Source organism: Coturnix japonica, chromosome Z (genome assembly GCF_054131305.1).
Source record: "Coturnix japonica strain WE chromosome Z, WE-NBRP24, whole genome shotgun sequence".
Classification (NCBI taxonomy): domain Eukaryota; kingdom Metazoa; phylum Chordata; class Aves; order Galliformes; family Phasianidae; genus Coturnix; species Coturnix japonica.
In genome coordinates, this window is record NC_140702.1 from 68,977,380 (window position 1) to 69,000,912 (window position 23,533).

General features: G+C 37.0%; 1 long non-coding RNA gene across 5 annotated transcripts in view; it reads left to right on the forward strand.

Annotated features, from left to right (window-relative positions):
• The window catches only part of LOC107305733 (uncharacterized), a 154,527-nt gene that overhangs the window by 79,613 nt on the left and 51,381 nt on the right, over positions 1–23,533 (forward strand). For 4 of the 5 annotated variants that reach the window (XR_014939856.1, XR_014939858.1, XR_001551880.3 and 1 more), the window contains one exon: positions 16,023–16,444. The exons of the other annotated variant lie outside the window; for it this stretch is intronic. This is a non-coding gene — a long non-coding RNA (uncharacterized LOC107305733). Of the gene's footprint in view, positions 1–16,022; positions 16,445–23,533 lie in introns of those variants that run through there. 5 annotated transcript variants of the gene reach the window in all.

A 23,533-nucleotide genomic window follows, 5' to 3' on the forward strand; every position in this document is an offset into this window, starting at 1 on the left:
TGTGGCGCTGAGGAACATTGCTTAATAGTCATGGTAATGATGAGTTGAAGGTTAGAAGCGGTCCACAAGGATTGTTGAGTCCAACCCCTGGCTTCACACAGGACCATTCAGAAATCAGAGTGAGAGCATTGTCCAGATGCTTCTTGAACACTGGCAGGCTTGGTGCCATGACCACTTCCCTGGTGCCTGTTCCAGTGCTCAACCACTATCTTAGTGAAGAACCTTTTCCTGATATCCAACCTGAATCTCCCCGTTACAGCTTCATGCCATTCCCAAGTTCTAACACTTGCCAGAGAGAGTAGGTCAGTGTCTGCCCCTCTGCTGCAACTCACAAGGGGGTCGTAGTCCCCAATGAGGTCTCCTTTCTGTCTCCTAGACTATGTGATCATAGTCAAACCTCAGTGGTTCTATGATTGTACAAAAATACAGGGCACAAGAAAGTCCTCAGGGATCTGATTGAAATGACAAGACAATTCTGATAAAAATGGGAGGTCTGATTGCACTTTACCAAGCTGAGATAACAGTTCCGGTCTGTATTTGAAATTATCATCCACTCTTTTGAAAAATGTTAATGCTGTCCACCACTAATCAGAACCACAGTATGAAGCATGGATAGTCTACTTACTGTGCAGACAGGCTGGCATTAAAACCATGAGATTGTCTCAGGAGGAGCCCAATTTCATGCATACAGCTGTGGGACTGCTATTCATAAGGCCCTGCGACACTTCCAGAGAAATTTGCTTTGGAAAGTCTACTGTTCAGGAAGTGAATTTCCACCTTCTCTCTCCCCAGGTCCCAACATGAGACATTTCCACTATTCTGCCTTTAAGGAATCTCTTTCAAGTTCTGTCTGATGGAACAGAATGGTTATTATATCAGAGGAGGAGAAGGACACCCCATAGTGATGTTTAATAGTTGCCTGTGATTCTCTGGCATTTGTAATAATATCTTCAGACACTATTTCTGTATTTCTTCTCCCCATTGGAGGCTTTGGATGAATGTGGCCTGGAAACCACGTATTTTCAAATGCAGATGCAGAACTAGATGGGAACTAGAAAAGTGGTAAATCCTGGATTAGGATTCAGAAACAAATGGAAACTTCACCTTGGATCTTGCTGCACATCAGTGTACAGCATTTTAGCACGGCACATTACCTAGATTTAGATGGCAGGTTGTCAATTCAGGACTTTGTGCTACCTTTCTGTTGTAACTAATGGGCGAGTGTAGCCAAGTGGGCTCCTTGCACAGCTACTAGAGAGGAGAGGGAAAAGTGATCTTAGAGTTCATGGGTTTGAATAGAGCCTTTGAACACACAGCTTCAGTTTTTCCTCCTGTTGCTGCTCTAGATTTAATTTTGCCTTATAAAGGAGTAAAAACAGAAGCAGAGATGAGATGAAATTCTTTCCTGTCTCTGGGTGACACAGATGGCATAATGATGAAACAGACTGCAATAAAGGTGGGCAAGCATGGAAATCTCATTGTCTTAATGTAGGTAGGAGATAGAGAAGGTAGAGACTTGGTCTTCTTATGCATTACCTGAACAAATTCTTTCAGGGACCAGTTGTTTTGGGGACCCCAAAATACGCCTTTGTTGTCTCCACTGACAAGGTAGAAAGGAAGGGTTTCGCATCAAAGCTGATCTTCTGGAATGTATGAATACTGAGTTCAGATGTCATCTTTGTGATGCCTAGCAGATTTGCTTTCAGATCCCATTTCAAATAACAATAAGGAATGAAAAATAATAGATAACTAAAATGTGAGGTGGAAAAAAAACAACAGCAATTTAGATCTTTTCTGTAATACTGCAGAATTTTGCTGCCAGGACTATTTTTTTCCTCTCTGTCTTCATAAAAAATTACTCTAGTTGTAATAAGAACAAGGTGTTCTAATTAAATAGATTTGTTTACATCTCGTAGTGTGAAAAACTAATTCAGTCTGATATAATGTAGGTTCTTATGCTATCCCTCTCCCACTTCATGTAAAATTACCCTTTTAAAGTAGTATTTTATTTAAGAATATTTTAAAAGTGGCCTTGATTAAAGAAAAACTGATTTAAGTTCCAAACTGCTTCCTTCTTAAGATAAAGCTTTTGTTTCAAAGCACAAGAATATAGGAGGGAGAGAACAAAAGCTGTGCTATCTATCATAGTGTTTCCTCTGTGCTTTATTGCAATGCAAAGGTTCTTATAGTTAGCAGTCACAAGAACTCACAGCCTGTAGCTAGGATGCATTTTTATTAAATGAAGGTTACAGTCAGGGCCAAAAGAAGTCCACTGTAATGTGCTTACAAATATAACATCCTGACCCACACCTCTGCATAGTCTCAAATCCAAAGCAGAATTAAAGAAAGACAGCATTTTCTGTTTGCAGTTGTGTTCCTATCTGTATAAAGAATTCTGAATGTTCTCAAGCAGAGCAAAGGAAAAACAGAATGTCAGAGTTCTGTAAAGGCAACTGGTGGCCAGAAAGTTCTAGACAATCCCTGGTGTGTCTCTGGTTGTTAGAGGTGCGCATTCTTCTGAAGACCGTAGAAGCATATCTACTAGAAGGAAGAAAATTGAGAACTGAACATGTAGATAGCTAGGTATAAATACAGAGTAGTATTTGATGAAGATCTGCAACACATTCATCTTCTCTATAGATTGAGTAGTGAAAATCATTTAATATGCAAAGTTTATTGAAGTGTATGTAAGGAGAACACGGTTTTGAGATAGTTCTTCTTAACTCCCTATGCCTCAAAGAAAAAAAAAAAAAAAAAAAAAGAAAGAAAAGAAAAGAAAAAAAGAACTTCCAAAGTTCTTTTTTGGGGGGATAAGAAATTTGTTTTTACAAGTTCTCACTCTGCTCCAGCTCTCTGGCAGCCAGAGTTGCAGGAGATGCGGGGACGTTAAGCTACTTGGGTTTGTGCCTCACTGGCAGCTGGAGCTGCAAGGAGGCTGGGAGCTGGGCGGGAGATGGGTGTTCAGCCTCTGGCCCTCTGCCTGCTGCCAGGATCCTGCTTTTATCAAATTCCTGCTTGTGTGCTTAAAGTGAAGAGGAGGACTGTCTTCTGGGAGGGAGGACAAAGAAAGAAGCCAGTGAAAATCACTGCCATCTCTCTAAAAGAAACATACATACAAAATACATTAAATAAAAGAAAAAGAAGAAAAGAAAGGAAAAGAAAAAAATAATAATAAAAAATGTCACTGAAGTTAAAAATATCCACTAAAATTTCATGTGGATGAAGAGATAATACTCATCTGGAAAATCATTCTTCTGGGAAAGCAAAGAAGGTGAATACGCACATCTCTGTTCATGGACATGAGACTTGATTGAGAAAGATGCTAAACATTTCAGTCCCCACAAAGAACTCTTCTGGCCTCTGATGGTCTCAGTGGTCTCAGTGAAATGTTCCTGGAAGAGGACCACAAAAATGATCAGGGAGCTGGAGCACCTCTCTTAGTCTTTCAGGATAATGAACTTTCCAGGATACACTTAGCACCTCAGGAGCTGCGTTAAGTTTGGTGTAACTTAGAGATAAGGCATGCAGAGGGTAAAAACTCCAGGGAAGACTAATTTTCACCTTTCGGGTGCTTGCAGCATGATAAAAAACTTTCCTCCGTGCTTTTGAATTAATTTCTCAAAAGTTCCAATGCCTGCACACCCATTTGTTTCCTCATTGTTTTTATTAAACAAGAAAGGCGAGCTTTATTACTGCGCAAATGAAAGCATCACCAGGAGATAGATACTTCCCAGATTCTTATTAATCTCTAAGAGTTATGAGGCCGCCTAAGTTCCACAGAAATTAACATACTCTACAAATTTCTTTCAGCAAGTCACTGAGTCCTTTCTGCCCTATCTGGAGAGAGAAAGGAAGCCAAAAAAGCATAACCAAAGCAGAATAAATCTGTATTATTAGGAGGTTGTTGCAAGTCAAAACGTGTGTGTGCATGAGTATCTTTGTCTACAGATACAGGGCAAGGTTCTGTGTTAAGGTGTACCATTTACAGCACCATTATAGTAATTTACCATAGGCTATGGTTGTATAGATTGAACTGTGTGCCACAAAGTAGAGGTCATAATCATAATTAAAGGAGAGTTGGATTTGCAATTCAAAATCATTTGAAACTAATCTCCAAAACTGCAATGTGCAAATTAATACAGTAGGGCACTGAATATATTCTTTTTCTTACTTCTTAGTGCAAGATTATCTGTGCCTAACTGAAGGCACACTTAGTGCCTGCATTGTAGCAGCATTTAATAACCCCACAAGAGAGAGGTCCCACTGCAGTAGCTATTAGGAATGTTTATTATGAAATAATATCATAACAGTCACGAAAGAACCCAGAGGCACAGAAGATAGGTGAAATGACTTCATCTTCCATGCCAGTGGCTGAATACCTGACTAAATACTCAAACCAGAACATCCTACGTGTAATGGTTAGGGAAAAAAAAGCAACACAGAATGAGAAATTGAGAGAGAGTGAAAAACATAATCTGCCCACCAACCCCTGTTCTAAACCCAGAATAACAAACAATTAGGGCAGAAGAGACTTATGGCATTGGCTTCTGTTCTTTTGCAGTGGCAAATTCCACGTTCTGTGGCTTTTTGTTTCTTGCAGAACAGGGATCCAGTTAACTAGATGTGAGTGTTGGGCAATACTAGGAACATTTCTGTACTTCTTTTCTATTGAAGTTCAAGCTTTGTTAGTGTTCTTGATGTAGGTGACCAGAACAAGGTTTTTGACACAAAAGGAGACTTGGATATGTGTCACCAGTCGTCTTGCTGTTATTCCTAGTTCCTGATATGTTCCTATTGACATTTCAATTTCTATAACATCCCACTTTTCCAACTCTTATTCATGCATCAGAGGCATGCAAGTCAATATCAGTTATCACTGGCTTGGAAGAGAGGGGGCCATCAGGGCAGAGGAGTGGGTGGTTTCTCTGTATGCTGTCTGGAGAAAAACCACAAAGATTATCAGAGGGCTGGAGCACCTCTGTTATCAAGACAAGTTGAAGGAGCTGGCCTGTTCAGTCCAAAAAAGGAAAGGCTCCTGGGAGATCTCATTATGGCCTTCCAGTATTTAAAGGGAGATTATAAACAGGAGGGAAATCAACAGTGTGTGTGGGGGGGGGGGAGGGGAGGCTGGATGGGGCTGCTTCCACAACTCAAAAAGCTGCAGGGAAAAAAAAAACACCGAAAAACAACAAACAACAACAAAACAACAACAACAGACAAAAAGCAAATCTAACACTTAAAATGAGGTAGGATCGGGTGCAGAAGATCCTTGTGTCTGCCGGGGATTAGGGGGGAGGCGGCCCACAGAAGCACTCCGGGGTCTCATCCACACTCACACAAACAAAAAGAGATCCAAGAAAAGAACTGAGCAGAGCTCTGACGGAGCAGAGCCCAGACTGTCGAGGCTCAAGGCTTAATCATTTCAGTGGTGGGCTTTTGTGTTGTTCTGTTTTTCCACCCAAGCTGTCAGTTCCCAACTACTTCCCACTCTGCTGGGATTCCCCACATTAAGGGGGTAGGGATATGGCTGGAGGAAGCGGGAAGAATGGGTAGATAATGGTAGGAGAAGGCCACATGGTTTTAAACTAAAGGAGGGAAGAGTTAGATTCGATGTCATGGGGAAGTTTTCACTGAGAAGACGATAATGTGTTGGAAGAGGCTGCCAGAGAGTTTGTGGATGCCCTGCCCCAGGAGGTGTTGGATGGATAGAGCTCTGAGAAACCTGATTTGATCAAGTGGTTGGCAGCCCTATCTCTGTCAAGAGGGTTGGAACCTGACAATCTTTGAAGTCCCTTCCAATCCAAGCCATTCTATGATTCTGTGATCTAGTGGGTGTGAAACAGAATGAGAAAATTAAAGAGCGCTGACTGCCAAAAATATTGAGAGACGTTCCTGGCATATCAGCAACACCTCAGACAGGTTATATGTGGACTCCCAGCAACTGAATCGTAATCACGTGCTGATTAACTTATTTGATTATTGCCACAGGAGCACACTAATGCAAGCAAATATGAATAAGTGAAGTAATCTTCTGTGGAAAGCTAAACTTGCTATACAGGAAACTGAAAATGAAGAATGACTATAGTGACAATGATAAAACTTGTGAGTGGATATAATTTTTATGATATGGATGGTCAGGTGAGCTAAAGGTTATAATAAAGATTGCATGAAAGCAGGACTGTGGGTAGGAAAAATAAAAATTAAAAAGTATGAACCTAATACCATCAAGGAACCAGAAACAGGAGAACAAGAGAGCCTGGGATCCCCTAAGAAGTTATTATGCTCACAGTTCCTGAATCTATACCCACACTTATTTGTAACAAGTACTGAAGTATTTCAAAATGTCCTGTAGTCTTTTATAATAAAGTCACACTAATAATAATGATGTCACATATTGGATGACTCATGACATAGTGTGTTACAATTTGTCCCTTGAAATGTCATGCTAAGATATATCTGAATATCTGATTATTGCCTATGCAGACTCCTTCACCTGTCTCATTTAAGTACCAACCTGTCAGCAGTTGTTTTCCCATGTAAAACTTCCATCTGATATACATAAAGTTGTCTTGTATTTGCCCCTGATCAGATAGAACATAGACAGAATTATTAAGGATGAGCTGATTTGCAACATCTTAGAAACAAGTAACTCAGTAAAAAATCTGAACCCTATAACTTCAGAACTAAGCTGATCTGTTTCAGCTGAAAATCTACATTCCTGACAATTAATTTAAAATTCTTCCTGAAGAAATGAGATAAAGTTGTTTGGCTTTCTTCTGCTTTGTGCAGTGGGTCATTCTATCTATCTATCTATCTATCTATCTATCTATCTATCTATCTATCTATCTATCTATCTATATCTATCTATTTATTTCCCTTTGATTTTGGATTGCTGAGGGTGGCATTTTCAGTGTTCCTTCTTTAAGAAAAAATTCCTGTGCACACACATTGTTTTCCTCATTTATGCTCCCCCACTACCCAATTAACGTCACACTAAATTATATACCTACAACAGATTTAATTCCAGACCACTGAGCTGTCACTTTTAACCCTCTGCATGTTTCTTTACAATATTTATGAGAAAGCAGAACTTATTTAGCAAGTAATGAGAAATTTCTAAGGGTTTTTAACAATTATATTTCTTATTGTAAAGAGTATAGAATATATTCTTCTACAGAAATCTGTGGAATTTTCCAAATGGATAAAGAAGTATTTTGATACCTATTCAGTTTTCAAGGTTTTAGATCAGTTTTCCAAATCCCTATTATACCACTATGGAATGAAAATGGATGAATCTCTGGCCAGAGTTAAACAGAGATCTGGGCTTATTTCCAAACTCTGTTGAACTCTTCTCATATGACCTTGAGCAAAGAACTTCAGATGTAGTCCAGAGTGTTTATTTTAGTGTCCAAATGGGACTTAGAATGAACTTAAAACCTTCAGTTCTAAGAAGATGCTTTCAAGGGATTGTCTAAGCTCAGAGACACGCAAACCTTGCTGCAAAGTTTAATGATGCCTAAATGCAGAAGGTACAGGACAAACATGAATTGCCTGGCCTGAGGCATTAGAACGCAGCCAGGTCCAATATACAGAGAGTCTTCATATAATAATTCCTGAACACAAAAACCCTCCTACCTCTCCATTATTCAAAGAGCATTTTGAAATGAGATTATAGCCTATATCAAAGAAACAACAACAACAAACAAACAACAAAAACAACAAAAACACAACAAAAAAAAACCTTAGCTAATTGTCTTGCTTTGTGAGAGATCTCCATGTGGCCATTAACTCTGTCAATTGGAATGATACCTTTAGATGGTAGTCAACTCTTTTTACTTTCTTTATTTAATAAGGAAACAAATGTTCTGGTATTTCTTAAATCATAATAATGCAAAAGCATTAGCAAACATTTTCAGCTGGACATAGTCCTCACAGACAAATGCAGAGAGATGGAAATTACATTTTCTTACAGTGTGTGCAAGACTTGATTCTGTAGTTCAAATTCAGTAGTACAAATAGCTGTTGGCATGAAACTCTCATGATAAGATTTTCCAAATACTCATCTGAAGAATATGTCTGGAACTGGTAGCTGAGTGGACCACATGTGCCATTTTTGGTACTTTTGCCACTTCTGTAATTCTATCTTAATTACTTCTGTCACTGGATCGCTGATGATGTAGCAACAGAACAAACCATGTTTTGAAATATTACCTGATATTCCATGAACATTCAGAATGACAAAACAAATCTCTAAGTGTCTGCAACTGCTGTTGTTTTTTTGTTGTTGTTGTTCTGTTTTGTTTTTGCTTTTTTTTTTTGTTTGTTCATTTTCTTGTCTTTAAAACCTGAATAGCCCAGGATTTTTTCCTGATTTTTCAATACCTGTGATTCATCAAAAGAAAAAAAGCATTATGGTCATCACATACCTTTTCCAATTAAAGGTAGATTAAATCATAAAAAGACTCAGAAATGGTACAAAGATCATGTAGTTTTCAACTAATTTATCTTAATTAGGAATCTAAAAGTTAGTGGTGTAATTTGGCTCTGGGTTTAAGGCATCTAATTTTAGATGTCTGTGTGTGTGAGATAAATGCCCGAGATATCATTATAGAGAGTACAGGTCTAGTCAATACAATTAGTGGTTTAGAAAGAGACGAAACAAATGTCTATATCTGGTCAACCAATTGCTCGCCAAGCCTAGACACCTAGATCATATGCAAGTACCTAAATTTAGATGTCCAGAAGCTTGAGTCAGTTGCCTGGAAATAGAAATCCAACAACACTTGAAGTGTCCTTGAGTGCTGATGACATCCACGTGGCGATCACTTGTACAGCACAAGACTCCAGGGAAATGCCTACCTTTTTGTATCAGTATCTGGATACCCAATGTGGCACACTCCAAAATGGTACCCATCTCCTGATCTCCTACTCATAGTCTACTGAAAATATCCATCAGACTCTAAGCTTAACCTAGATACGCCATAGGCCTTTCTGCTCATGCACAAGTATCTAGTGACACTCAAGGTGTTCTAGAATATCTGAAACAGCAAAATGGGGCTGGCAGATATGACATAGGATCAAAGAGATGCTGAGCCCAGAAGTCAGATGTCAGCCAAAATAGCCCAGGGCCTGTATGTTTAAGCAATTGAATTGAGCTCTTAACTGTTGAGCTAATCGCCTGAGGCTTGTTTTTATAGTCAATGGAGAGATATACAGAGAACAGTTCATCCCATTCTAAAATAAAGGTCAAAGGCAGGTCAGATAAATTGCCCTCTGGGTTTTTCTCCACATATGATAAAGGAGTCCAATATGACTAGTCCCTGGTATTATCAGTTTGTGAGATTGAATTGGTAAAAATGCAGGTAACATGGGAGTCCATGTAGCATCCTAAGCAGCCAAGGCCCATCAGCCTTCTAACAAAATACTCACATAATACCATATGCATTTATACTGTCACTATATGCCTTTCAAACTCTATTACCAATGACTGACTGAAGAGACTGACACACGATGTGTATTATAAACATCTATACTGGAATGGAATCTCTGGCAGCAGTACCCATCAGTATAAAACAAACCACCACATCTTGCTGTACTGAATAAGATCCAGTGCATAGATTGCATATGACAAATTGCACACAGCTTGTTTATGACCAACGGGTCTTTTCTATTTATTTATTTATTTTTATTTTTTTCTTCTTTATTTTTTCTGTTCTCGCTTTACCAGCTAATGTGTTATACAGTATCGAGCTTTTCTCCCAGAATGATCCCAAAGCACTTCTTAAATTGAAAAGATACAAAGTGCAATAGTGGCAGTTTTACCTTTGTTGAGAAAATTAAGGTGTTTTTTTTTCTTTTTTTTTTTTAATCTTTTTTTTTTTTTTTTTTTTTTTTCTCTGGTTTAGGATTCTAGCAGTTAAAACTGTTAACGGATGTTGGTAATACATAAGTGTTTTAAGTGGTCTGTACATGGGTAGTACTACACCAAACTGCTTTTAGATCCAAGATAATCGTGAAGTTCATTGAGGTGCATCAGGTGTGGTCTTTCAAATTCAACTTATTAAGCAAGGAGATCTCTTTCTATGATAAAAATAACAAAGGATCTGAGATCTGAAGTCCCATGGGTAAAAGGGAAAAGCAGAGGGGCTTGGAAGAGTCTTCTACTGCAAACCCAGAGTTGTGTTCAAAGTCCTTGTAGATAGAAGCTGGTAAAAATCACACTGGACCCTGAGCAAAATCAAACTCACAGCTTTTTTTGGGGGGGGCGGGCGCTAGAGAGCTTGCAGAAGATACAGACAGTGTTCTGTGAAGGAAAAAAATACTGCAAATATGCTCACGACCTGCAGGAAAATGGAGTTTCCAGCCTTTTTAAAAATTATTTTTGTGTGTGTGTGTGCAAGGTTTCCACTACAAGGTACCTGGCTTCTGTCAATATGTTCTTACTCTGTCAGGCAGAGCCATAAGACACCACCTAAACCAGAAGGATGTGAATTTCTTGCAAGCCTACTCCCTCTTGATTGACAGAACTGAGGCATTTTCTGCAGAAACATGAACTCATCTGGGCAGAAAATAATCTCTGTGGTTTCTAGAGAAGAGTGTGCATGGCATAAACTAAAATAAATAGCTCCTAAAAGGGGCACTGATGTCAAAACAGTAGTCTTATTACAACAACCCTCCCAAAGTCTGCAGTCCAGTTTCTCCTGAGATAGCTCTGGGCAACATCCTGGAAGCTTCTCCTTTGCCAGAGGACAGACGACTCTGTCTGCTCACAGCTTCTCACCAAGCTCACCCTTTTCAAAGGTACCAGCACTTCTTTCTGCTCTGTTCCTGCTCAGTGCTCTGTGCTGAAGCAGGAAATATTATTGCACTGGTGACATTTCCATGTGCAGGTTGACATTTCCTTTTGGAAGAAGCTAGTCACTTTACTGCACCTTTTATTTATTGTTACTTTGGCTTGTGGGCTGCAATGGAGGTTGCTTTAACATAGTTGTAATTAAGGATCTATGATGATAAGGTCCTTTAAGCAGGGATCTGCTATTTTTATTCAACTGTAAGAATTACATACACCCACAGGGACTGTGTAAACCATAAATATAGACATGGTTGTTATCCAGAGCCCAGCAACAGTGGTGTAAATTGACACAAAAGCACTATATTTAAGAGAGTCCTACTGGCATAAATTATATTACTAAGCATTCTACATCTACATATTTTGAAAGGTGGCACTGGTAACGTACCACCATTTTTTTATTTTACTTTTTTTTAAGATGAATACTTTAAGGTCATATTTCAAGTCAGCTTGGTAAAGAACTTAGCCTTGGAAAAGTCTAAGGAAGTATATTGTATTTTGGATGAATAAAATCAGAAGTGGATTGAAAAAAAAAAAAAAAAAAAAAAAAGAGCAAGAATATCCATTATTTCATTTTTATTTATTTATTTATTTATTTTTAACCTGAAGGTTTAAATGGGAAACCACAGAGATGGAAAGCAGAAAGAAGTGCCAGTGTGAAACTGTTTTCATTATTTTTATTTATTTTCATACACATATGCATACAGAAAATGAGAAGTAGTGCAAGCTGAAGATTGAAGAAAATATTCAAATTAAAAAGTGAAACTTTTTCTTTCATTTCAAGACACAGCAGGAAGGAGAGGTTTATTCTTTTGAGGGAATTACAGAAAATGATATTTTGGAAATAGAAACCCATAATGCTTCAATCTCAAATATGTCAGAATGTGATATCATAATAAAATTGACACTAAAGGTTTATTTTTAGTCAGATTATATTTTTTTTTCATAAAAATAAAATAAAAGCAAACGTGTAAAAAGCTTTTAAACTGGTGTTAGAAATTTCTTGTAAATTCAGATTAGCAATCATTCAGGAAAAAGAGATTGATGCTTCCTATAAAGGAAAATAGCGAGGAGCACTGAATTAAGAGGGTTTATAGAGTTTTTGTGGATTTCTTATCAGACCTCTTACTTGACGTTGATTAATGAATTTATTTTAAAACAAGTAGCAATACACTGAATATTGAAATCACTTAGATACTTTCAAAACTATAAAAAGCAATGTTTATGAGACATTTTTGATGTCTGCAGTTCAGTTGCCTATTTGAAGTAAGACAGCTTCCAGCACTATTTTAAGCCAGAAATGGCTTAATCTACCTGATCTTGAAAGTATCCATAGATGGGGATTCCTCCCGTCTACTGTGTGATATGTTCCGAAGCTGCAAAATCCCAAAGAGAAGACATTTTCCTAGCCTGAAATACCCAAGTTATACTTCACAGTAGATGTTCTGCTTGTTCTGACTGCTGCCATCATACAAAATTCAGCTTTGTAAAATAATCTTTCTGATTGTCTTAACTCATTTATTTTATTGACAACATTTATCACCCTTTCTCTATTTATTTATTTATTTATTTGTTTGTTTGTTTGTTTGTTTTACCGTGCTCTTCAGTCTAAGCTTCAGTCCTTTCAAAATATATTCCTGGTGCTTCACGTGGCACAAAATCTTTTCACAAGAACAAAGCTTGTAGTTGTAAATTCCTGTTGGAGTCCTGATCCAAACTCTCCTACATCATAGATTTTTTTTTTTTTTTCTTGTAATATTTGCTGGCCTTTGAAAAAAGTCTAACAATTATAAATCCTACTCTGAGTATAAGCTGTTCAGTGCCACCATTGCATTTTACAAGTTTAATGCACAGGTGGTGCACAGGACCAAACTGGAGACTCCAGACATAATTATATTCCCATCATAATCTGATGTTTATCTTTTTTTTTTGTTTGTTTTTTTGTTTAAATATTTTTGATATCACCTGTTTCAAATGGCTTACTACGGACACCAGGAAAAAAAAATGGTGAAAGGTATTACTTCTCATAAAATGCTATTGTGCAAACAGGATTCTTCTCATAAATTAAAAGGGGGAAAAAAAGAGGAAGAGGTCAGATTCATTTAGAGCTTGCTTGTCCACAAATCTAAAGTGTAATAAATACTATCTTTCATTGGAATGGTAACCATAAACAATTAACATTCCTAAAAAAAACTAATTAAACAGCTGGACTAAATCACAAATACACTCAATGAATTTATAAGTAACATTTGAGCAGGAGCATGTTTATTCTTTAAATACAGACAATGAAACACGTGTAAGTTTGAATTAGCTATTTGCTAATTTCTTCTTCCTTCTATTCTCTTTGTTAAAAAACAGATATCAGATCTCCTCAGAAATTCAGTATAAGGATCTACTCTGAAAACACCAAATCTGGCCACTGAGATGCGCTTTAAAAAGCAAAAGAAAAAAAATAAATCCACAAACTAAAAAAAATGTGTTTTGAAGCTAATCAAACCTGACACTTTCCATTACATTAATCAAAACAATCCTATTGGTTCTCTGTCCTGGTCTGGGACAGGACTAGGGGTAATGGGATGAAACTACAGCATAGGAAGTTCCGCACGAATGTGCGGAAGAACTTCTTTATAGTGAGGGTGACGGAGCAGGCTGCCCAGGGAGGTGGTGGAGTCTCCTTCTCTGGAGATATTCAAAACCTGCCTGGATGCCTACCTGTGTGACATGGTGTAAGGAGCCTGCTTTGGCAGGGAGGTTGGACTCAATGATCTCTAGAGGTCCCTTCCAAACCCTACAATTCTGTGATTCCTTTTCTTGTTTCACTTGTTTGCTATTTTTTTTTTTTTTCCATTTATCTCTACCTTTCATTAAAGAAAAAAAGAAACCTAGTTCTCAGTTGCTTGCTTAACTGTACAAAAAATTCTATATACACATACACCCATTATGTATACATATACAAGTATGTACATACATGATATTTGTGCTTAAAGTTCAAAGAGTGTTGTCTGTGAATCTTGAAAGCAAATTCTTAACTCCGTGCTGGTACAAAGTCATGCTAGTATTGTTTCTCTTTAGGGTCACAGAATATCTCAGTCACCTGAAAATGTATTTCTATAGGGTGCTTCAAAGAAAAAGATATGGGAAAGTACAAAAACAAGGCTATTGGGTCTAAGGCCGATAAGGGGCCAGGATTCATTAGCTCCAAGTCATCACTGCACCAGCGGTGTTCACTCAGCTCTGGGTCACCATGTTGGAGAAAGCCTCTGGCCCCAGTCACATCAACCACACACAGACCTGTGCTGAGCTGTGCCTTTTCTTTGAAAAATAAAACTTCGACCTAAAGACATCTGAAAAAAAAAGTCTTTTCTGATGTTGGAGATATGAAGTGATGGAGAATACAGCGTTTCCCTCAGTAGTTTGTGCTGCTGGTTAATCATCTCCTCCGTTGTGCCTAATTTCTAATTTGAATTTGTCTGGCTTCAGCTCCCAGCCATTAGTTCTTGATGTGCCTTTCCCCGCTAGATTAAAGAGCCCATTAATACCCAGCGTTTTTCCCCTGTGAAGGTACTGATACGTCGTACTGCAGTCACCTCTCAGTCTTCATTTTAATAGGCTAAACAGATTGCGCTCTTTAAGTCTCTCTTTGTGAAGCATTTTCTCTGGACCTGAAATCATTTCCATGGCTCTTTTCTGCACCCAGCTCATTTTTTTTAATAAACTCCTTATTTTTATTCATGCAGATGCCACAATTATATTCTAGTATCAGTCCTATGAGCATTGAATGCTGAAATAAAATGTCTGCTTCACTTCTTCCCAGTTCTTCCCTATTTATTCAACCTGGGATTGCATGAGCTCTTCTAAGCATGCCGCTCTTAAAGGGAACCTTATGCTTATTTCCATAATGCCACCTGAATTCTATTTAAAGTCTTCAATTTCCAGTATCCCGTGGTTCATTCTGCATCTAAGGAGCATGGTTCTTTTATTATATCCCATACATATAACTGCATTTAGAGAGCCAAACAGCAAAACAAAATATCATGGGGCTTGGTAAACCTTGGACCAGTTTACCAAGCAATCTAGATTCTTTTCTATGTCTTCTTGAATAACATCTTTATCTCTTTCTCAACTAATGGAAGGATAAATATTTTGTCATCTGCAAGTTTTATCAATAATGATTTTATATTCCCTTCCAGCTCCCTGTTTAAAATGTTGATGAGTGTTAAGCCTTTCTTCAAACCTCTCATATTCACTGGTGATTCTCTGTTGATAACATTTCTTTTTCAAAGCTGTCAGTTAACCAACTCTCAAGCTAGTAGTGAGAATTGTGTGTGCTTTATTGGTACTGGGAAGAGAACATATTTAATCAAAATGGTGTGCTGAAGTAAGGAATACTATAATGTATAGCATAGTAGCAGAATTACTTTCACCAAGCAACTTGTAAGCAACTCCAGAAATGAAACTAGGTTTGCTTTAAGGGACATATTTTTCATAAGGTACTTTTTTGTTGGTTTTGATTATATTCTTAATTTATAATAATAATAATAATAATAATAATAATAATAATAATAATAATAATAATAATAATAATAATAATAATGTATTGTCAAATTTTGTTGTCTTAATCACAATTAACATGTAACTTATATAATTTATTTTCATTTTCTTTTCTTTTTTTTGTTTTTCTCCTTGTTTCCTTTTCTTTTAGTAATATAGCAGTAGTGTTATCTTTCTAGAAATTTGGTATTTTGTCCAGAGCAGGGCCACTAAGATGATCAGAGGGCTGGAGCACCTCTCCTATGAGGAGAGGCTGAGGGAACTGGGCTTGTTTGTCTTGAAGAAAAGTATCTGGGAGAACTCACTGTAGGCTTCCAGTACTTGAAAGGAGTGTATAAACAGGAGGGTTAACAGTTGTTTACAAGGGTGGATAGTGATAGAACAAGGGGGAATAGTTTTAAACTGAGGCAGGGGAGGTTAAGGTTAGATATTAGGAGGATTTTCACTCAGAGGGTGGTGACACACTGGAACAGGCTGCCCAAGGAGGCTATGGATGTTCCATCCCTGGAGGCATTCAAGGCCAGGCTGGATGTAGTTCTGGGCAGCCTGGTCTAGTGGTGGTAACCCTGCACATAGCAGGGGAGTTAAAACTAATTGATCACTGTTGTTGTTTTCCACTCAGGACATTCTGTGACTCTATGATTCGATGAAATATCTAAATGGTTTCAAGGGGCCACTAACAACATAAGCAGTGGTGGACGCAATCTGGATCACAGGAAGTTCGGAAAGAACACAAGAAAAAACCTTTGTTTCTTTGAGGCATACAGAGCACTGGAGCAAGCTGGTCAAAGAGGTCATGAAATCTTCTTTTTTGGAGACAGTCAAAACCCATCTGGATTCTGTCATGTGCAGCCTACTCTATGGAACCTGCTTTAGCAGGGCATTGACTTAGGACATCTCCAAATGTCCTTTCCAACTCCTAGAGTACTGTGATTCTGTGATCTTCCTTCACATAAATATCGTAATATGTAAATGAGTAGGAGTTCTGACTGTAATAATTAAAAGCATGTTCTAAAATAAAATACAATTTCAATATTTAAATAATCAATAGTTACCGGTTCTTTTTTTTATTTAAATTTTTGACAAATCTTTCACCTTATATCTGACAAGCTTTTCTTACTTAAAACAATAAAAACGAAATATTAAGTGGACTAACATATTGTAATGGGACACAGCAAGTTTGTAATACTGGAAATATGTATCTACAAAGCTCTTTGGAAATCAGTAACTGAACAGTTTTTGGCATTTATCAGAAAATAGCCTCTGTCTTTCCAATTTCTTTTGGTAAATAAGAAATATCTCTAGATCTCTAGATGGTTCTCATTCCTCAATATTCTTGCTTCTGCAGGAGATCTGATATAATAAATAAAAATACATTGGCATTAGTTGCAGTCCAAAAGAAGAAACAGTTCAGCGTGGTATCGTGAATGTTGAATGAACATTGTATGGATAAAAATACTGAAGATATAGCCATTTTCACAATAATTTGACTCCTTGTACTTTCATTATCACAGTATATTTCCCTACTTTTGCAGAGCAGGAAACTAATGCCCATCTTGGGATGAGATATTTAAATTGTTTGGGGTATCTTTGTTTTACTGTGGTGTTTTCTTATATTGCACTCTTTGTTCCAACAAAGCAATCCTCTTTTAGACAGCAATGATAGAATATAAAATAAAAAACTGATGAGAAGCCCTATTCCTTATGCTCAAACATGCTCAGACTAATTGTCTGAGTAGATATTAACTACAGTTATTTTGAAATGCTTTCAGGGCACTTATTTCTCTATGTGCATATATGTGCACACTTGTATGTATTTGCATGTGTTTGTATACATATACATTAAAATATGTACACAAACATAACTACAGATTGAGTATACATCAATCTGAACTCTCTCCTTGACTTTCTTTTTCTGCCTACCTGCATAAACTGTTAAGAATTCTTACTTTTCTTTGTTAAAATGACTCAGATAAATGTATTATTTAAATGTGTATTCAGATATGAGTAGTTTCACATCTGTTTACTATAAATAGTTGTGTTTTTCAATTAGTAAAGTTCTTAGTGAAGGTTATAAAACCTAGCTGTCTTCCAACCTGTCCTGATTCGTATGAAGATCTGTCTGAGGGACTGTAAGGACATGGTTCATGTTGATAAAGGAACAAGTGAAAGGATTTAAAATGAGCAGATATCTGTCATTATACTTCCCGGATTTGCTTGTAATGCTTTTTGTCTTTACATTCTCAAGCTTATTCTGTCTTGAACTTTTGTGGAAAACCTATGCTAAGTGGGATCTTGCAGCATAGATCATGTGATAAATTGGATGCCTCTCAGGAACATAAATCTGTGCTGGTGCATCTTGATGTAGAATTGGTGCTGATGTTAACATGTCATTTTCCCAAATGCTTCAGAGTCCTTTGGGCTTGCCCTGAAGGTAAGGATTTATCTTCTAATCTCAGAACTGTTTTCCTCTGTCTGGATTAGCCATGAGCAGGCAAGTCATTAACATTTATGAACTGGGGATTAATGACACTCCAGAGCATATTATGGTGGTCTGTTTATCCCCTGCCCAAACCCTTAACCTGTGTCTGAAATAGGAAACAAATTGGTATCATAAGCTCCTACTCACCTGGAAGCTTCTCAGAATAACAGATTTCTGAGGTTGGAAGTTTAGAAACCCAAACTAACCCTGTTCAAAGCAGGGTCACCCATGGAAAAGTTCTGAATCCTATCCAGAGTGGTTTTGATTATGGATCAAAAATTTCTCAGGATAATAAGTTGCAGTGTTAAACCACCTGCACCATCAAAATTTACCCCTTTTCCTTCCTATTCCCTTCCCTCTGCTTTCCATCTGCTTTCCCTTACCTCTATTTTCTCTCTCCTTTCTCTTCCCTCTTATTCTCTCTCTTTTTCCTCTCCTTTGCCTTCCCTTCACTTTCCACTTCTCCTCCCCTTCCCTTATCTGGAGTACTGCATCTAGATATGCAGTCCTCAGAACCAGAGAGATGTGGACCTGTAGGAGTGCATCCAGAAGAGAAGCAATTTGAGTGATAATTTGAGTGATGAAATGCCTCCATATGAGGACAGGCTGAAAGAGCTACTCAGTCTGGAAAAATGAAAGCTCTGGGGAGACTTGAGAGTGTGCTGTCAGTATCTAAAGGGGGCTATAAGAAGGAGGGAAACAGATTCTATTTTGATAGAGCAATGGTTCCAAACTAAAAGAGGGGAGATTTAGAGGAGATATAAAATTTTTTACTATTTATTTATTTATTTATTTATTTATTTATTTATTTACAGTCAGGGTAGAGATGCATTGGTAGAGGCTGCCCACAGAGGTGCTGATGCCCCATGCTCGGAGACAGCCAAGGTCAGGCTGAGCAGGGTTTAAGCAATCTTATCTATCTGTAGATGCTTCTGTTCATTGCAGGGGTTTGGATCAGATGACCTTTAAAGGTCCCTTTCAACTCAAAAAATTTAAGGATTCCATGGTTCAAAGAAAATTTTCCACTCACATTTTGACCAATCTAATTTAAAAAGCATATGGAAAACAAACAAACAAACAAACAAACAAACAAACAAAACATGTTTAGAAATGAGCTTTTTGTTTCATAGGAATTTATGGGAATTCTTTCAATAGTTTTCATTCCTTCTAACTGAGGAATAATGATAGAACAAGTACAAAATTTACTGGAGAATGAACGTCAGAAATAATACAAAAGTAATGATTTTGATTCGAAACAATTCACTGCAATATTTGTATTAAATTTAATACATCATATGTTGTTTTAAAATGATACCAAAAAGCTGAATTAAATAGAAATATCTTAAGATTCTTTTCCATTACAAGATCACCAGAATAATTTTCTCAGATTTCTTGACAATGAAATTTTATTAGATTTGATAGATTATCCACAAGCATGCTGTTTTGGCAAGCTTTTTTAAATTTTTTAAATTTTTAATTTTTTTTTTATTTTTAATGAAAGAAGATCTGTAGAGACATCCTGGTAACTAAATTTAAATATCTCTAAATCATACTAAAAGTAAAGTAGTAATATCACTGCATGGGTTCTCTTTAGGGATAGAACACTTAAATACATTTCATCTAAAAATATTTTTGTATATTTAACATATAAACATATAAAATAACATATAAACTTAACATATAAACTTAAACATATAAAATATATATGTTAAAGATTATTGTACAAAAATATTTTTGTACATAAAAATACTGTTTTAATACTTTTTAAAAATATTTTTGTTATATATATAGTATATAGTATATATATATAGTATTTCCAAAGGATAGCATAGCAGAACTATACTCATTTCCCTAAGAATTGTTCTTACTTCCTTATTCATAAACTAACATAAATGAACCTTGAATTTGATGCAAAATCCAGATTCAGTCATTGTCATGTCACACAGCTAAAGGTACATCTCCATCTCTTTTATAAAAGATTAAATAAAATTATATTCATTTTTTGTACATAAATTCTACAGGTTAGCCATACAAAGGAAGATGCTGTGTCATGCTGAGGAATCAAAGAAATACTTACAAGTTAAAAGCAAGCAAACAAACAAACAAACAAACAGAAAGAAAAAGACAGAAAAAGCAGCCTACATTCTGCATTAATAATAAAACCTAAGGACAATTAGCATTTGGAGAGTAGATTCTTGTCACATCAAGCACCACTTCAGAAGTGATATGATATCGACAAGTTCTATTACAATGGCGAACACAGTGGGACAAAGGGAAATATTTCACTTTAGAAGGTGAAATCCTTTATTTAAAGGCCAGCTACAAAAGAGACAATGATCTTTGCTCTTGGACACCTACTAGCCATTAGTGGGAAAGTTCGTCTGAAAACATACACATACACTTACAACTTGGGCTCTAATGAGGGCTTTGCTGTTTGATGACGACACATCTGGCATGCTTTTAGAACTCTGCAGTCCCAATTATAAAACCATCCAGCAGGAAAACCCATTACAGATCTGAGCCAGTTCTCCAAAATGAGGTTGAAGGGGAAAAAAAAAAAAAAAAAAAAAGGGGGGGGGGAGGAAAAGAAAAAAAAAAAAAAAAAAAGGAGGCAACGGAAAGGGGCTAAAGGTAAAGGAAAAAAAAAAGTAAGCCTTGATTTGGAAAAGGAAAAAGGAAAGAAAAAAAAAAAAAAAAGAAAAAAAGAAAAAAAGAAAAAAAAAAGAAAAAAAAAGGAAAAAGTAAAACGCATTTAAAAGAAAAGTTGTTCCAAAAGCTCCTATAATGTGACAGAGCTAATTTGTGCCTTCAAAGATCTAAAGATCCTGTTAGCTGCAGGTGGCAAAGAGGTTACTTTTGGCATGGACTGTGGACATCAGATAACATAACACTGAAAACTTCTTTCTCTCATGGAAAAGTTAATGAGATCAACACTTTTAGGATCCCCTGAAAGAGTTCCTTCAATCTCACCCCATCCACATCTCATTCTCTCAGCCAAACAAAAGGTTTCTAGTTGAGTTTAATTGGCGCACCAATGCTTTGATAGCTGGGGTTTTTTTCCTTGCCCTTAAGGTTACTCAGTGTAGAAGAATTAGGCCAACTTTCTGAGATATGAAGACTAACGTTCATCAGGTTCTTCTTATTTTGTGTGTGTAAATGTGCGTACATGTGCATTTTGCATTTTGGTTTCTATGGAGAATCTAAGACTGATAATAAACTCTAAAATCTGTCACATTTCTCAGTATGGATTTCCAGGACTACTAGTGCAGTCCAAAGAATATCCAAGAGAGCTCTAAGCAAATAAGATGTAGTATTGGTAGTGGCACACCTATATAATTATATGGTATGACCTAATGTAATGTAAGAGAAGTGCTTCACTATGTTACAGGATTTAGCTATCACCTCTACGATATACTGAGCATGCAGATTATGGAGTCAAAACTGGGAAATGATGAGATTTCATTGTACAGAGGTACACCTAGATGCTCTTTTTTTGCAGTACATGCATCAAATAACCACCCCTGAACAACAATAACAAATCTGTACAGAGAAAATATTAATCAAATTTATTCCATATTTCAAAGACCACACTGGTTTCTGTAACAGAATGAAAAGAAATCATATATATATAACAGAGGGAGCCTTAAATAATTGGAGTGTTGTGGCTTTTAACACACTAGTCACCGGGATGCTTATTTTCCTTCTTCTACTTTGTAGATTAAACTCAAAGCATATCTGACACCACACTGGAGCTAGAGTTTTCTTCCCAGATTATGAATGATGTATATACACTGGCCAAAAAGGTCTGAACTCAGGCCACATACAGAAAGAGTGAGTTGCAGGGTGTTCGGTCCCAGTTGCATCCTTTGGGTACAGTCAGTGTGTCTGAGGACTTGTTTTGAGAGCACAAAGCATTCTTGGCTGTTGCCCATCCCAGGAACCTCAGATCTTAGCCTGCATATAATGCCTGTATATGGTCACCATGTGGAAATGGTAAGTCTGGTCTGGAACATAGTAGCCTTTCTCAGCAGAGGAACACATGTATCACAGGAATGGAAGCAAGTTCTCAGCTATACCTTCATCCTGCTGTTAAGGTAGTCTTTCTTGCTTAAATAATCATTACAGGTGAAATTCTCAGCTGACTAGACGACTGTACCTCCTTCCACAAACTGTTTTTCCTACCCTTCCTCGTTCTGTGCTTCTAGATAGAGGATTATCTTTTCCCACTATACGCGTCTATTGTCATTTACCCAAGCCATTCACCCTTTATAAAGGGTGCTAAAGGAAATCACCCCTCGGTGTGGCAGGCCTGGGAATTTAAACTCTCCTCTTTTTCACCTCTTAAGATAATGTGAAAACATTTTCCTTCAGAAAACATGTTTATGCAGCATCAGCATCAAAAAGCCATTTTCTTGTTTTCCCTAATGACTTTATCAGACACACAGCAACACAATGAAAGATGTTGTTGTTATTCCTTTTTCTTTCCTTGATCTTTATATTTTCATGGAAACATCATTAGTGAGGATAATAGTGGTGCCAGAATATATTCAACACATGGGCCTGACACTCTCATTTTAATGTATTGCCAAGATGATTTTCTTTCTTTCTTTCGTTGTTTTCTTTTTTTTCTTTTCTTTTCTTTCTTTTTTTTTTTTTCCTTTTTTTCCCCTTTTAAGTTTCCTGGCATTCATCAAAAGCTCTTTCCAAAGCAGAAACCCTGGGCTGCCCTTCTGCCATCTTTTAGAGGGAGAATGCAGGAAAATTCTTTAGCAGTGAGCCTTCTCCTTTGCCTTTCCATTCAATGAGATAGATATTTGCATAGAGTGTTAGCATCTGAAATATCAAAGACTTGAATTCAATTTCTTTCTCCTTCTCCAAGCTGGTATGTAAATACCTATCTCCCTGGAGAAGGAGGCAATGCAGACTATGCCAGCTATGCTACCAATATGATGAAATATACTTCCCTCCCAGTGCTGGCAGAAAGTCCTCCTATAATTAACAATGATATAAACAGTAAAACAAACAAATAAAAAAGAAACAGATACCCACTATTATTCTTTCTAGCTATCTGTTCTTGTTAACTTAGTCCTTTTATCAGCAAAAGTTTTTGAAATCAGGCTTGTGATTACAGAATGGAAATCTATATCTCTGTGATTCTAAAGTAACTAAAGCCATAGACAGAAACCCTTCACTGAGAGACACAACTGCCTTTCCTATCATACTTACCAGCTGCTGTGAAGAGTATGGTTTCAGTCTCACTGAACAGTTCTGTTTCAAAAAAATTATGTACCAGTTTTTGGCCCTCTGCATCTTCACCTCTCAGCGAGATGTTAGCAGTAAATGCCTGCTGTAAAATCAGTATCTGAGGAAGTCAGTCAGCTGTGAAGCCCAGAAAGCATGTCCTCATGAGTTTAGAGACCCTTTAGATAGTGGAAACAGAGAGTAAAAAAGGAAACAAGATTACTCTCTAAGCAGACCCAGGAAAAAATAATTCTCTTTCCTACCAATGAAACAATGCTTTTGTATAATGCTTTTAGGGTGTATAATCAGAGGATAAATTGCCATCATTTGGAAGGTGTGCATTGTAAAGTTTTCATAAAAGAGCCCAAATAAATAAATTACTCTTCAAGACTTGCTAGTTTGTGCTCTTC